The sequence below is a fragment of the Crocuta crocuta genome, unplaced genomic scaffold (genome assembly GCF_008692635.1).
Source record: "Crocuta crocuta isolate KB4526 unplaced genomic scaffold, BGI_CrCroc_1.0 scaffold636, whole genome shotgun sequence".
NCBI classification, from domain to species: domain Eukaryota; kingdom Metazoa; phylum Chordata; class Mammalia; order Carnivora; family Hyaenidae; genus Crocuta; species Crocuta crocuta.
In genome coordinates this window covers 52,097-66,822 of record NW_027530380.1, presented here as the reverse complement: position 1 = coordinate 66,822, position 14,726 = coordinate 52,097, and the positions used below count along the sequence as shown (strand labels likewise).

General features: G+C 60.2%; 1 protein-coding gene and 1 non-coding gene across 2 annotated transcripts in view; both read right to left on the bottom strand.

Moving 5' to 3' along the window:
* SHANK2 (SH3 and multiple ankyrin repeat domains 2) overlaps positions 1-14,726 on the bottom strand; it is a gene marked incomplete at its 5' end in the record, with an annotated part of 263,327 nt that overhangs the window by 199,036 nt on the left and 49,565 nt on the right.
* On the bottom strand, positions 2,064-2,194 carry LOC144233584 (small nucleolar RNA SNORA38). The gene has a single exon (XR_013335708.1). It is a non-coding gene; the product is annotated as a small nucleolar RNA SNORA38 (small nucleolar RNA).

Genomic DNA, 14,726 nt, shown 5'->3' with positions numbered 1-14,726 from the left:
TCCTGGGGGCTGGGGGTGCAGGACCCTCGCTGTCTCGAGTCCACTGGAGGGGCCCGGAGGCCTGCGGTTACAGTGCACCCCGCGAGCCCACCAGGCCTTCGTGGGGCCCCGTGTGCCAGGCTCCGGGCGGGGGGCTAGTGGCACAGGGTCTTTGCCAGGAAGCGGCTCCCTCCTGGGCAGGGGGTCGGCTTCCGTGGACTATCTGCGGCCGTGTCCCTGCGCTTCCGGGGTCCCCGCCCTCTGGGTGTCCCCGCCCTCCTGTGATGTGGACCAAACTCCGCCCACTGGGACACAGTCCGCTCATCCCGCCTGCGAATCTGTGTGGTGCAGGGTCAATGACAGGTGCTGGGGGGGTCAGGTGCAGGGGTCAGGTGCAGGGGTCAATGACAGGTCTGGATAGAGAGAGGCCTCGCTCTTGAACGGTGCACGGCCGGCTGCTGCACGCTGACCCTCATGCCGTCCGGGCACCCCCGCCCGCTGCCGCCGGGGACGGCCCACGGCGACCGGCCACGCACAGCAGGGCCTCCCAGCGGAGCCCAACCTGCTCCTTGACGGCATCGTGACAGACGGTCGTGGCTCCGGCACCGAGCGCCGGGCGGTTTCTCGCGCAGCGAGCTGTCCGTGACTCTGAGCAGCGCTTCCGCGTCTGTGAAACGGAGACGGCGGGTCCTGCACGTTCCAGGCGGTTGAAGGGTCAGGAGGGGAGTCTGCACCGCGAGCTGCTAAGCGCCAGGCGCCAGGGTGGAAGCACCAGGACGGGATCCGGGAAGCAGAGGCCGACATCCCCCGCGGGGCCCCCGGCAGCTGAGGCGGGGGTGCAGGCTCTGTGACGTGAGAGGCGCGTGGTCCGGCCGCGAGCATCCAGGTGCTGGCGCCCCAGAGAAGGCGCTGGACCTCTGGCAGGGCCGCGTGGGCGACCACGTCGCGGCTCCGGCCTCGGGTGAGAGGTTGTCCTGAGAAGCGGTTTCCTTGTTTGTATAAACGACGTGCTGTGGCCGGCTCTGCGCGGAAAGGGGGCGTAGAAAGGGGACAACGCGGGTCGAACTTCGGGACCCCGCCCCGGCTCACGGCTCCGGATGAGACACCCCTTGCCCCCAGGGAGGTCAGCTGCTGGCTCAGCACAGAGCCTTCCTCTCCAGCGTGGCGTCCTGTGCGCCGGGGGCTCCTCTGGATTCCAAGGTGCCCCGACATCTGCTTTCCAGGGGTCCCGACCCAGCAACAGGGGCTTCTCCTCCCGCGGGAAAAGGAGGCAGAGGGGTCTCCTGACCGTTCTGCCAGCTGATGCTCTTCAAAAGTTATTTATAGGCATTTAGCGTGTTTGCTGTTCTGGGCTGTCGGTGCTTTAAATAGAAGAATAAACGAATAACCCAAGTGTCCCGGGTCAGGGCAAGAACCGGCAGGTGTCGGCGGGCCCCCCCCGCCCCCAGCTCCCTGTTTACTGTCACCATAGAGACAGGGTCTCCATGAAACCGGTCGTTGGGGGGGGGGCGGGTGGAGCCTGGTTACTAACAGGGGGGCTCCCCCGTCAGGCTCCCGGGAATGCCCAGCACACCCCGCCTGCCCGTGGAGACACGGGGCGTCCCGCCGCTCCACGAATGCAGTGGGGGCTCCCGGATCCCAAGGCGGGACGCGGCCCTCTTCTGCAGTGAGCGCGAAGGGGCAGGTCCGTGCGCAGCCAGCGGGTGAGCCGAGGCACAACAGACGCAGCCCCTCTGGTTGGCCCTGCCGATGGCCACTTAACTCATGACATCCTGCCTGTGCACCAGGCACACTTGGGACACGGTGTTATTAGTAAGGCCAAATCCTAGGGTTCCGAGGAACCCAGAAATGAAAACCACAGCTCCAGGGTGTCTGAGAGGAACTGGGCTCATCAGCTCGATGGGCAAAGAACATTCATTTCCACCCGATCAGTACATCTGCCTGCAAACAAGCAAGGTCACAACAAGCACATTTACATCACAGACGGCGAGTGGGGTTTCTTCCCTTCGAGGTGCTGTGCTGGAATTCCTAGGCTACTCCAAACTCAGCTTTCATTTTTACTATTTTTTTTCCTTTTTCTGCTTCTCTGTGGGATGGTTGCTCTTGAGCCTGCAGGGAGCAAGCTGACCTCAGACTTTTCCAAATCCAGGTTTCTTTTCCTCCAATTCTTACGTGTCTAAAGACAGGGAAGGACAGACACGCCTTTGTGGGAGGATTCTTTTTACTAATTTTTTTAATGTTTATTTATTTCTGAGAGAGAGACAGAGCATGAGCAGGGGAGGGTCAGAGAGAGAGAGGGAGACACAGAATCCGAAGCAGCTCCAGGCTCTGAGCTGTCAGCACAGAGCCCGACGCGGGGCTCGAACCCACAAACTGTGAGATCATGACCTGAGCCGAAGTCGGACGCTTACCCGACTGAGCCCCCTAGGCGCCCCCAATTCAGCTTTCTTTAAAGAAAAACAAAATCAAGCTCCCACAACTTTTCATCACGCTCACGCACTCCCCTAGGCGTACTCTCTGCCTGTGTAGACGCCTACACTTTCTGCTCAGTGACGGACACCAGGCACAAATGACCTCACGCTGTGTGACTCCACTTCTACCCAATGTCCAGAACAGGCAGATCCGCGGGGCAGACAGCAGCCCCGCACAGGGGAGGGGCATGGCTGCCGAAGGGGACGACGACCATGCGGGGATCCGACGGCGGCGGCGGCGCACGACTCTGTGATTGTGCCGTTACTGGCTGTGCACCTGTAGACGAGGACTTACGTCCCCATAAAGTGTTACAAAGAAGCAAACAGGCATGTGGGTGTGCCCGTGGCAGACGGCCGAGGTGCCAATCCCGCTCCACCACATACGGCTGCGAGACTCTGGGCAAGCCACGCGCCTCCCCAGGCCCTGTTCTCCTGCCCGCCACGGGGCCCACGCGGTGCAGGTGTGCGGGCTGCCGACCGGCAGGTAACTGCCCGCCAGCCGCTATCCCTGTCCTTACTAGTAGCTGTTTGCAGCAAGGGGCCCCTGGACCTGGGGCGGAAGGGACGCCCTCTCCGCGGAGGCCCCTAAGCACTCTGCACACAGTTGTGCCACACCCGCCTGCGTGCATTTCTAGCCCACGGACACCCCTTCCCTGCGCCTCCCCAGGTCCTCCCTCCCCACCGCGTCCCGCCGCGCCCACACATCCCCCCATTTCACGCGCTCTCCTTCCAAGAAGAGCCTCACTACTGTGCCCGGGACCTCTCCTCACAACCCTTCCTCCTCCGGTTGTTTTACGTGGAGGCAAAATTCACGTAACACAAAGCTAGGCATTTCAGAGTACAGTTCCGTGGCCGCACCCACACGGCTGTGCAGCCACGAACTCCATCCACTTCCAGAAAACTCTCATCACCCCAAGAGGAGCCCCCGGGCCCACTAGCAGCCACTCTCTGCTCTGGACTGAATTGTGTTTCCACCGCATTCATGTCAAAGCCCCAACCCCCCACGTGAGGGTAGCTGGAGATGGACCCTTAGGGAGGTAATTACGGTTGAACGGGTCATGAAGGCGGGGCCCCGGTCGGATAGGACTCCTGCCCCCATGAGAAGAGGGGGACACAGAGCTCTCCCCACGTGCCCACAGACGGAAGGCCACGTGAAGACACAGCGAGACCAGGGTCCTCACCAGGAACTGAGGTTGCTGGCACCTCGATCTTGGACTTCCAGCCTCCACAAGTGTGAGAAATTAACATCTGTTGTTGAGGCCCCCAATCCGTGGCATTTTGTTACACGGCCTGCGCTGACTGAAACGCTCCCCACTCCTCGCAGCCCTGGCAGCCAATCAGCCGCCTTCTGCCTTGGTGGGTCTGCCTCTCTGGATGTTTCACAGCAGAGGGAGCACAGGACACGTGGCCTTCCGTGCCTGGCTCCTCCCACCACGTACAATGATTTTGAGGGCCGTCCACACTGGAGCAGGTGTGAGTGAGATTCCATCGTCTCTACGGACCCCACTTGCACGTCTCCCTGCTGGTGGGCGTCCGGCGTGTTTCTGCCTGTGGCTACTGGGAATGAAAAGCGAAGCTATGAACACGGGTGTCCGCGTACCTCCCTGAGCCCCCGCCTTGAATTCTTCTGCAAGCTCTTCTTTCTTAAACCCTCGAAATGAGACTTCACGCCAGCTCTCGTCAAGGTGCCCGGTGCCGTGCACGCTGCAGAGGGGAGCGGCCACCACCCGCCCTTCCTCCCGGACACGCCCACCAGGGCTCCGTCAAGCGCCCCCGGCCTCGCTCCAGAAAGGCGGGCCCGTCATGTCGCATCTCTGCCCAAACCCTCGAAGGGCCCACGTGTCAGAATGAAGCCCCAAGTCTCACGGTGGCCCACGGGCCCCTCTGGTCACCCCCGTGACCCTCTCCGGAGCCTGTTGCAGTCATGACGCCCTCCTCACCGGGAGGCCCTCGCCCCGTGTCCACTCTCCCCTCCCCTCCCCTCCCAGCTCTCAGGCCCCTGACCCCTGCTCCATGCCCCTCCCTCCCCCAGCAGCTGCTGTGTCCCTGCAGCTCACAGTGGTGAGGGTCCCACCCTGCAGCTCACTGCTGCGACCCGGGCCGCGGGAACAGCGCCCGCCCGCACCGGCGCACCTTCGCCGGGTGAATGAACCCGAGTGAGTGTCTTCTGTACGTCAGGTGCTGCCGACGGAGTCATGACTAAGCCCAGACGAGGGCACGGCTGCTGGGGAGACAGACGCGGAGCAGATCATCACAACAGAGTGGGCTCGGCTGTGACAGAGAGACGTGTCACGCACTACGGGAGCAGCCGAGAGGGCCAGGAGCGAGGAGGGCTGTGTCGGCAGCGCAGGGAGGAGGGGCCGTCCCCACCGGGTCTTGCAGGATGAGTAGGAGTCTGGCAGAGGGACGAGGAAGGGAAGGGCGTCCCAGGCAGGAGGTGAGCACAGAGACCCAGAGGTATGGAAAACGCTGGTAGTTTTTCGCACAGGCGAGTAGAGGGGCTGGTATTATTGACAATTCCTATTAACGATTAATGCCTCATGCGGATCATTGTGTCAAACACTCAGTCTGATCCTGTGCGGTGGGGACAGTGATTCTTCATTGTAAGGATGGGGAAGCAGAGGCCTTGGGAGGACCCACCCCTTTCCAGAAGCCTCACGACTTCCGGGAGCAGAAGCTTACGTGGCCCCAGCGGGCTCCCGGGAGCAGGAAGGTGTGTGGGCCCAGGGGCGCGAGTCTGCAAACTAGGGCCACAGCCTGCCTTGTCAGTGCGATTCTGGGCAACACGGTCCCCTCTGCGGGCGGCGCTCCGCCGGGACTGGGCGTGTGCATAACCGCGGGGCAGCTGCGGCGGAGAGCGTGTGCCCAGACAGACGAGGGTTTGCTCTCTGGCCCTTCAAGGTGCGGTGTGCGGAGCCCTGGCCTAAGGGAGGGCGAGGAGCTGGGGCAGGTACGCCAGGGGTGGGGGTGCCCACCAGGCGGGGGGCTCAGGAACGGGGGCTGGTGTGGGGCCAGGAAGACGGACGTGCGGAAGGAGGGTGAGGCAGGGCCGAGGTTGGCTCGGCTCCCGTGCAGGAAGTGACGGGGAGGAGAGAACCAGGAGGGGAGGGTGACTGTCCGGACACCTGCTGCCCTGCGAGCCTCCACCGGGTGTGGCCGCGGGGCCACCAGGAAACAGCAGAGCTGTGTCTCACCGGTGACGCACTCCCAACAGGAGGCAGGAGCCTAGTTTGAGGGGACAGAGGGGGAGCGGGCAGAGCCGGGAGGTCAGCGAGCAGGGAGAGGGCGGGAGGGGGCGCGGGAGGGGGATGTGGGCAAGAGGCCTGAGCCCGACGAGGCACCGCGAATGCAGTATTTTCTACGTGAGCAGGTACATGAGCTCGTCTGCTTGGGAACGTTCTGGAAGCTTCTGAGACGGTGCTGGAGAGTCAGAACAGTTAAACTCTGAGAGATGTGGAAGGAACGTGTCAAGGCCGACCTTCAGAAACGTGCCTGGAAGCCCATCTCGTGACGAGTGACGGGGAGCAAGCAAGGGCGGCCAGGCTCCCCTTGCCCAGTGCGGCTACGCCTGTGGATGGCGGGCAAGAGCCGGTCGAGCTCAAGTCCGAGTGCCCCAGGGACAGGCTTCGCTGGGTCCTGGCTGAGGCTCCAGTGGGCCAGGCAGGGCCGGATTCAGGGCCACAGCCAGGGCACCTGCCAGCCAGAGGCGGTGGCTCCGTGGCCTGTGTCCGAGAGGCCAAGGGGGCAGCTTGGGGACCTGCGTGTCACACAGCTGAGTGGCAGGCTGACCCTGGGCCTTCCCGGCGATTGCCGGGAGAGGAGGGCCCCTGGGGAAGGAGTCCCGGCCACCAGGCTCCTGGGGGGCGGCCCTTCCATGAACACAGTGTATGCCCGCCGGGTGGCTGGGAATGGCAGGATATTTTAAGCAGCACACGGGGGAATTCTGCGTTACCCTGGAGATGGGGCGGATGTAGGCTTTGGCGGCCACGGTGCATCTGTGCTCAGCGAGGAGAGGCCTGCACAGAGTCCGGACTCCTGGAGCCAATGAGCCCCTTCTGTCACGGAGGCCAGCGTGGGAAGTGGCCGTGGCCGTGGCCGCCTCAGGCAGGGAAGCACGACCCGAGCCTGGCGTGGGTCTGAGGCTTGTGGGTAAGGACCCAGCTGAACCCCACGGCAGAGGAACGGCCACAACCCCTGGCCAGGATGGTTGAGCTCAGACACCACACACCTGCATTCAGGTGCACACCCTGCGCCACCAGATGGTGACCGTGGGCAGGTGCAAGAGCTCATTCTCTCATCCAGCAAATAGCCCCTGAGGGCCCCTCCCTGAGCCAGCGAATGTGACCTTATTTGGAAAGAGGTCTTTGTAGATGGGATTAAATGGAGGGTCCTGGGCTACTCGGTTAGACCCTAAATCTAATGACAAGTGTCCTTGTGAGACAGAAAAAGGGAGACGCACGAACAGGGAGAAGCCACAAGGCCAGGGAGGCAGAGGTGGAGTGACAGCGTCATGAGCTCAGGGACACCTGGGATCCCCAGAAGCTCAAGAGGCAGAAAGGACGCTCCCCTGGAGCCTCTGGACAGAGCCGGCCCTGCTGTGACCTGCATCCAGGCTTCCGGCCTCCAGACGGGGAAACGGTGAGTTTCGGTTGTGTTGGGGCGCCCAGCGTGTGGTCCTTTGTTGCGGCCGCCCCAGGATGCTGAGTGAGCAACGTTCACCAAGAACATCCTGGGTCCTAGGCCTGCTCTGAGCACTTTACAGGAGGGCCTGCTGGGAGCCATAAAGCCCTCTGGGTCCTGGGGTCACTCCTGCCATCCAGCCCATTCTACAGATGAAGACCCGAGGCCTCGGGGGTCAGTGACCAGGACAGTCCCCTAGGAAGAAGTCCCCTGACTGCACGTTGCGCCCGCGGACGAGGCGTGTGCTTGGCCCTGGGACCCCGTAGGGAAGGGCGGGGCGTTATCAGAGGATGCGGCCCATCCACGGAAGGTGCAGGCACGCAGCAGGCATCCCAGGGAGAGTTCACAGAGGAACAGCGCGGCCTCACCTTCCGGAAGAGGCCAGAAACCTCCACTGGTTTTACTCCACGCTATCCTTACTGAGACCTCAGTGACCGCGGCCACAGAAACTGCCCCTCGGCACGACGCTGACTCAGCCCCCCGCCTCCCCGTCTCCTCGGAGCACTCTTGCTGATCCCCCTTGCTCATGCTGTTCCCATTTGTGCTTCGGTGCTCGGCTCCAAGGCTGCGTCCTCGGTGACAACAGGGCTGGGCAGAGACCCGTGACGCTCACGGTCCTCCGAAGTCCGTGCCAGCACCCAGCTCCCCACCCATCCCGACATGGCCCCTGCCCCACCCTGACTCCAACATTTTGTCACTGGCTGCTAAGGGCTAAATGTCCGTGCCCCCCCCGCCCCAATTCCTATGTTGAATACCCCTCATGGCGGGGCCTTTGGGAGGCGGTAAGGGCTACGTGAGGTCACAGGGGTGTGATGGGATTAGTCCCCTTGTAAGACGAAGAGACGCCAGAGCCCCTCCCCCTGCCCTGTGGACACACAGCGAGACCCGGCCTCCCAGACACCAGCCGCACTGGGGTGTCTGCCAGCTCTGTCTCCCCAGCACCTGCCTCACGCGTGCTCCAGCGTTAACCCTTCTGGGCTCCCAGCAGCCTCGTGAAGGAGCTGGGACTGTGCCCCCATTTCCCAGATGGGAAAACCAACTCATGCGGGTGATTTGGGTGCATGTGGTGACCTGCACACCCCTGACTCTCAGTGCTGACGTCCTCATAACTGCCACACGGTATGTCTGGGGTAGGACGAGCCTAAGGATCCCCCTGAAAGTGATCTGGGAGGACTAGGGTCCCCAAACTGTGGTGTAGACACCTGCCCTCGCTGGCGTCTTGGGGACAGAGCAACCGAGCAGCAAACTCTTCCTCCCAGACCATACCTGTGGGGCCTGGCTGCTCACAGAGTGGTGGCCATGCCCCGGGGGACGGNTCTCACTGCCCAGCGAGGCAGCCGGGCCCCAGATGGCGGGCGGTGAGGGACAGCCAGCCCGGGTGGGGCCACGGCCACTCCACCCACAGACTCTTCCATCTCAAACGTTCAGAGGATGGATTCTTCCAGAATCCAGGCTCCGTGGGGCCGGTTTTCCTGCACGCAGATGGCGAGGAGGCTGCCATTTGCTCCTTGTCAGTAACAAAAGTTGGCACGTGAATGAGAAAAACAAGAAAATCCATTTGCTAATACAGCTCTGCGGCGGCTGTGCGCACAGGGCGCCGAGTGCCGGTTCCGCTCCGGACAAGGGGGGAGGCCCACACGCAAGGGGGGGCTCAGGCCTCCCGGTGCCACGCACCCGTGCCCACCGCGGGGCTCAACATGACACTGGCACCCGCCGGGACCCGCTACAAAGTCCCACACGCAAGGCACAGGCCCTGAGGCCCAGAGAGCGGGACTGAGCTGCCCGAGGTCACGGGAGCAGCGAGCTGCCGCTTCTCAAGAACCCTCCGCTGGCCGGGCTCCCTTCCACAGGTTATGGCCAGATGGAGGGTGAGGGGCCATCTGGAGCCCCCGAACCTGGGCTCTGTGTGAGGAGTTGCTGGGTCAGAGCAGAAAGCTCGTGTCCTGGGTCTCGTCCCTCCCTCCCCCTGAGAAGAGCCGTATCTTCTTGCAAAACGAAGCCACATGTTCTTAAGGGTGCGCGACAACTGCTAAGTTCCCTTGGAATAACGAATACAAGGATGTGGTCAAGAGCAGTGAATGTCCTGTTGGAACTCAGTTCTAGAAGGAGGGGCTGGGGCCAGACCCCAGCACCTTGTGTCCTGATTCCCAGTGCTCGGGGCAGACCCTCACCCCGGGGTCGTGGGTTGCGACCAGTGGAGTCTGAGAGCCCACGAAGGGAACCTTCTGGAAGAGACTCCTGTTTGGGTCTGCAGGGAGGTAAGTGCAGAAAGGCTCGGACACAGTGTTCGGCAGCAACCACCACGGAGGGGGCCCGGCCAGGCCACGCAACTCGGGGGTGAGAATAGCTTCATGCGTCATGTGCTTGCACAAAAGGCCTGCAAGGGTGTCCAGACCCCTGAGCAGCCGTGGCCTGCGTTCCAGGAGAGGCCTGGCGGAAGCGTCATGGGGTTCAACCAGGCAGATCCCTCAACTGCAGAACAACCACAGCTTCAGGGGGACGTGAAAATCCCAGGCCCGCCCGAAATAGAAACTCAACCTGTCTAGTGCCCACAATGGGAGGTTGTTCTTATGTGCAGGCTCAGGGGGAGGGGTGCACACGCAGCGTGCCTGAGGCGCCCAGAAAGAGGCGGCCTGTGTGGGGAGGGGCTTGAGGGGAACAGGCTTTCCCACGGACGCCCTCCGCCCTGCCCCCCTCCCGCCACGGGGAAGGCAGTGCAAGGCTCAACCCAGAAGCGCCTGGTGTCTGCAAACCTTTTGTTCAGGTCTGTTTAGGCCCCCAAACATCCTGCTACTTCCAGAAATTAGGAGCCGATGGAGGGACAGCCATCAGGTGCACCGTCCCGGCTTTCCGCAGTGGGCCGCTCGGGAGAGCCCAGTCCTGACCACACAGATCAGCTCAACACGGCGTGCACGGGGGCTGGGGTGACAGAGCCGATGAACCAAATGCCCTCCTTGCCAGAAAATATGGTGCTCTTTGGAGGATGTGGTAAATTATGGCAGTCATAAAGTAGCCACTGCACTGGATGTCCAAGGTCATGCAGCTGATGAGAGGCTCTGAGGCCCACGCACCACCCTTCAGCCTGCCCGCACCCCCAAGACAGCCCTGCTGCTGCCCCAAATGGTGATCTAGGACCAAGGAGAAATAGAACGGACTCTACTTTCCAAGGCAGGGAAGGGGTCTGTGGTTTGACAGAAGGGCTTCGGAGCAAGGACGGAGACAGAATAGGGTTCAAACAGCCCTCAGGATTGAGATGAGCAAGGCTGTTGAGATCCTCCAGCCAAGGTGTTGGCTTCTCCGCCATCTTGGTTCTGACGCCTGGTGGCGGGCCACATCCTACTTGGTGTACTAGCCAATGACCTAGTGGGCAGAGTGTGTCCGTGTCCATCAAGGGACCCGGCTGACCAATGACCAAGCCTCGGGGCATGTGCATTAGGGACGCACACGAGCCACAGACCCACACCTGACGTTCTTCTCCCTCCTCTCTCCCCTTCCCAGAAGAACGCAGCAGGGCAGCCGGGCCCTGCTCCTCACCCTGGGAGAAACTGCCCTGAGGGCAGCGGCACTGACACAGGCTTTAATCCCAGGCCAGCCTCTGCCCACGTGGACAACCTGTGCGCTCTCCTGCTTTGGTTCCACAGTCTAAGCTTGCAAGGGTGACATCAGCCAGGGTTGAGTGGGTCCCAGAAGGCTGCGATGGGCTCAACTGTATCCCCCAAATTCCTATGCCGAAGCCCCAACCTGTAGGGCCCAGAATGTGACTGTATCTGGAGGCGGGGCCTGATCACGGGTGGTGGGGGGCTGATCCTGTGCGGGGTCCTCGTGAGAAGAGGGATCAGGACACAGACACGCACGGAGGGACGGCCCCGTGAGCACACAGGGGGAGCACGGCCGTCCACACGCAGGAGAGAGGCCCCGGGGGGCCCGGCCCTGCCCCCGCCCGGACCTCGGGCTCCGGCCGCCAGGACAGGGGACAGTCCGTGTCTGTCATTTAAGGCCTCCACCTGCGGCGTTTTGTTAGAGCAGCCGAAGCCCACTCACAGCCCCTCACGGCTGGCAAAGCCCTACATGCCTCAGAGTCCATTTATTTTTAATTTTTCAGCTACTGTGATAATTGTTTATTTGCACATATCATGTAGCAAGCACTTTCCACACACTTCTTTATGCCTTCTGATAATCTTTCAGAGGAGCACAACTAAGGACGTGTGTTTTACAGACGAAGCACTAAGAACGCCGAGAGCACGAAAGGCGGAGGCAGGACAGGAGCCCAGGTGCGCCGAGCGCCATGGCCCTGACCCCTCAGCAACACCCGTGACTCCCTGGCGCCTCAGGAAAGTCCTCTCTCGAGCCCGGGCGCCGTCGGTGGGAATGTAAACAGGTGCAGCCACTATGGAAACCAGTATGGAGGTTCCTCGGGAAGTTAAAAATAGCACCACCATGTGACACAGCAATCCCACTCCTGGGATTATATCCAAAGGAAACCAAATCATTATGTCGTCAAAAATACCCGCACTCCCCTGTTCACTGCAGCATTATTCACAACGGCCGAGGAAGAGAAACAAGCTAAGTGTCGACGGATGAGCGCATCAAGGAGACGCGGCATGTACACACTGTGGAATATTACTCAGCCTTCGCGACAGCATCGATGGACCTGGGGCACTGGGTAAAATCGGCCAGATGGAGAAAAACAAATACCAAATGGTATCTTTTATATGTGGAATCAAAAAAAAAAAAAAAAAAAAAAGGCAGACCTCGTAGAAACCATAGAAAAGCAGTTGCTGGGGGGTAGGGAGGGTGGGGGGAACATACAGTCCGACATCAGGACAGAAGGTCTGGAAATCCTTTCAGAGGAAGTGCTACCAGTTAGGGACGTGTAGGTCAGAAAACAAAAGGTGGGGAAGGAAACAGACCAAAATGTCAACTCTTGTTTGTTAAAGGTGAAGGAACAGGTGATCTTTATTTTCTAAAGATGTTTTCTATAATAAGAAAAAAACACCTTCATCTGAGTAAGAGAAAAACTTGGTAATCTATCCCCAGCACCTTGAACAGTGCTCGCACATAGTAGGTACTCAGTGAATAGAAAGAAAGGCTGGGTCTCCCCTGAACCTCCACCTCACATTCACATGAACAAAAACTCTAAAAAAACCCAACGCACTGGGTTCTGTTGACGACCCACTGCGTGGGGGAGGTGGCGGGGAGCATAGTGTAGGCACTCAGTGAACGCTGGGGCTGACCTCTCTGCTCAGCGTCCTGTGGCCTGAGGTTCACCCAGGCTAGGATCACCCAGCCTTCCTCTCCAGTCCCTGAAGCCTTGGGGTTCTTTTCCGAGTCTCGTACGATCCGCAGTTGTAAACAGGGAGCAGCAGCAGCACCCCCTCCCTTAGGGCCATGGCGTCAGAGGGCCTGGTCCTGAGTCCTCCCTCTCCTCCCCCTCACCCCCTGGCCAGTTTGATAGGCTCGGGCAACGGCGTCAGCCAGTCCCGGGTGTTTTTAATCACGTGACCACCCTGGGTCTCTTGTCACTGAAACAGTTTAATTGGACTGCAGCATGGGTAGACCATAGCTGCTGGAGGAAACGCTGGCTGACATATCCCAGCAGCAGCAGACGGGGGGACCTTATCGCTGAGGCCAGCCCCTCCCCCAGGGGTGCTCCAGGCATCCAAAGTCAGTCTGGGCCCATTAGGCGGATGGGGGAGAGCTGAGAACCTCCACTGAGGGGAAGCTCCCGGAGGGCCTGCAGGGAAGGGCAAATAAGGATCACGGGGTTTGGCCATGGAGACAAGTCACAGTTGGAGACTATTTTGATGGGCAATAAAGTAGAAGGGAAGGAGTTTATCTGTTTAGTCATTCATCTACCCACCATCCTGTCCATCCATCCCTCCATCCATCCATCCATCCACCCACCTATCAACTATCTATCCATCTAGTCATCCATGCATCCATGCATCCATGCATCCATCCATCCATCCATCCAATCGCCTATCTACTCAACCACCCATCCATCCATCCCGTATATTCATCCAGTGTTCACTGTGCACCTACCAGGTACGTTTTTCCACCTTCAGACCCACTCAACTTCCCAGACGTGTTGCTGAATCATCCACCCACCTTATCATCCATTTAAATATCCATCTATCCATATATGTTCATCCATCAATCTACCATCTATCCATCTAAACATCCATATATACATCCATGAATCCATCATCCACCCACCATCTATCCATCCATCCATCCACCCATCCATCTACTATCCATCTACTATCTATCCATCTAAATATCCATCCATCCTCCTCTGGGCTAAGGAAACTCATCTCATAGGGTCCAATGTTGCTGCTGCTACTCCAGCAATCTACCTAAGCAGCTGCCAAGTTCTCACCACTTCCAACCACTGAAGAAAACTGCTTGGTCCCTAAGCCTTACCCTCCGTGGCTTTAGTTCTTTCTGCAAAAGAGCCCCGTCCCCTTCTCTCAGAGGTCTGCTCATTCCTCAAAACCCAGGGCGAGAGTCAGCCCTGCTGAGAGGTCACGGTTCTCTCTAGGCTCTATTCTGTCCTTGAGGTCCACAGTCTGGCCTTGAGCCCACAGGGCTGCAAGACAGGGCCAAGGGGTCCCTGCTCCTCAGGTCACTGCACAAAGTAGAAGCTTCGGATGCTTTTCTAAGACAGGAATATGGTCTCTCTGCCCAAATCTGGGCCTGTTTTTGGCAGATGTCTTTTACTACGAACCACCTAAGACCAAATATGAGGGGGACCCAGAAACCACACTCCATTGAGGGCCATCCGTGCGCTTTGTCACCCATGTTGCGAACTGCTGGTGTGACAGAGGCAGGCCTGGGACGGGAACGCACGTTAGCACTAATCTGCTTTGGCTCAAAAGCACACAAACTTGGAGCAGCCCAGCCACGGCCGCACCACTGGGCAGCCCCGCTCCCTGGCCGCCAGCGATAAGCAGTGCAGGGGAGCCGGCCCGGACAGAGCTCGGCTCACGGCCATGCTCGGCCTCCCTGCACGGGCGTGAGCGGCACTGATAAGAGAAAAGAAGTTTGATGGGGCTGGATGTGGAAAGCTGGCACCTCTGACAATGGGCACGTATCTTAGGAGCCCTGTTCACAGCCCAGGGCCCCCGGCCTTCTGGCGCCCATGACCCTCCAGAAGACTCAGGCACATATAGCCTGAACATTCACACGTGCTGCAGAGCTGGTCAGATCTGAGAGGGAATCAGAGCCCCGGAGAGCGGGGAGGGAGCCCTGAGAAGCAGTGAGCACCTACCCAGTGCCCCAGGGTGCAGACACAGAGGGTGGGGAGGGTGGGGAGGAGGGGGGTGCTCCTGGAATGGTGCGCTCACTGCACGAGACCAGGGAAGTAAGCTGGACTGTGAGAATAAATGCCTGGTGTTTCGTGACAGTGTCTGCAGCTGACCGATACAGAAGGAGATGTGATCAGTGGTCAGCACTGTATCCATCAAACATTGAACTCGGGCGAGCCCAGGACGGCGGCAAAGTCATGGGCGCAGGACTCGCCACAGGCACGGGCAGGGCGGCACTGCACCTTCTGCACCTTCTTCCAGAAGCTCTGAGCTGCCAGCTCCCCCCCCC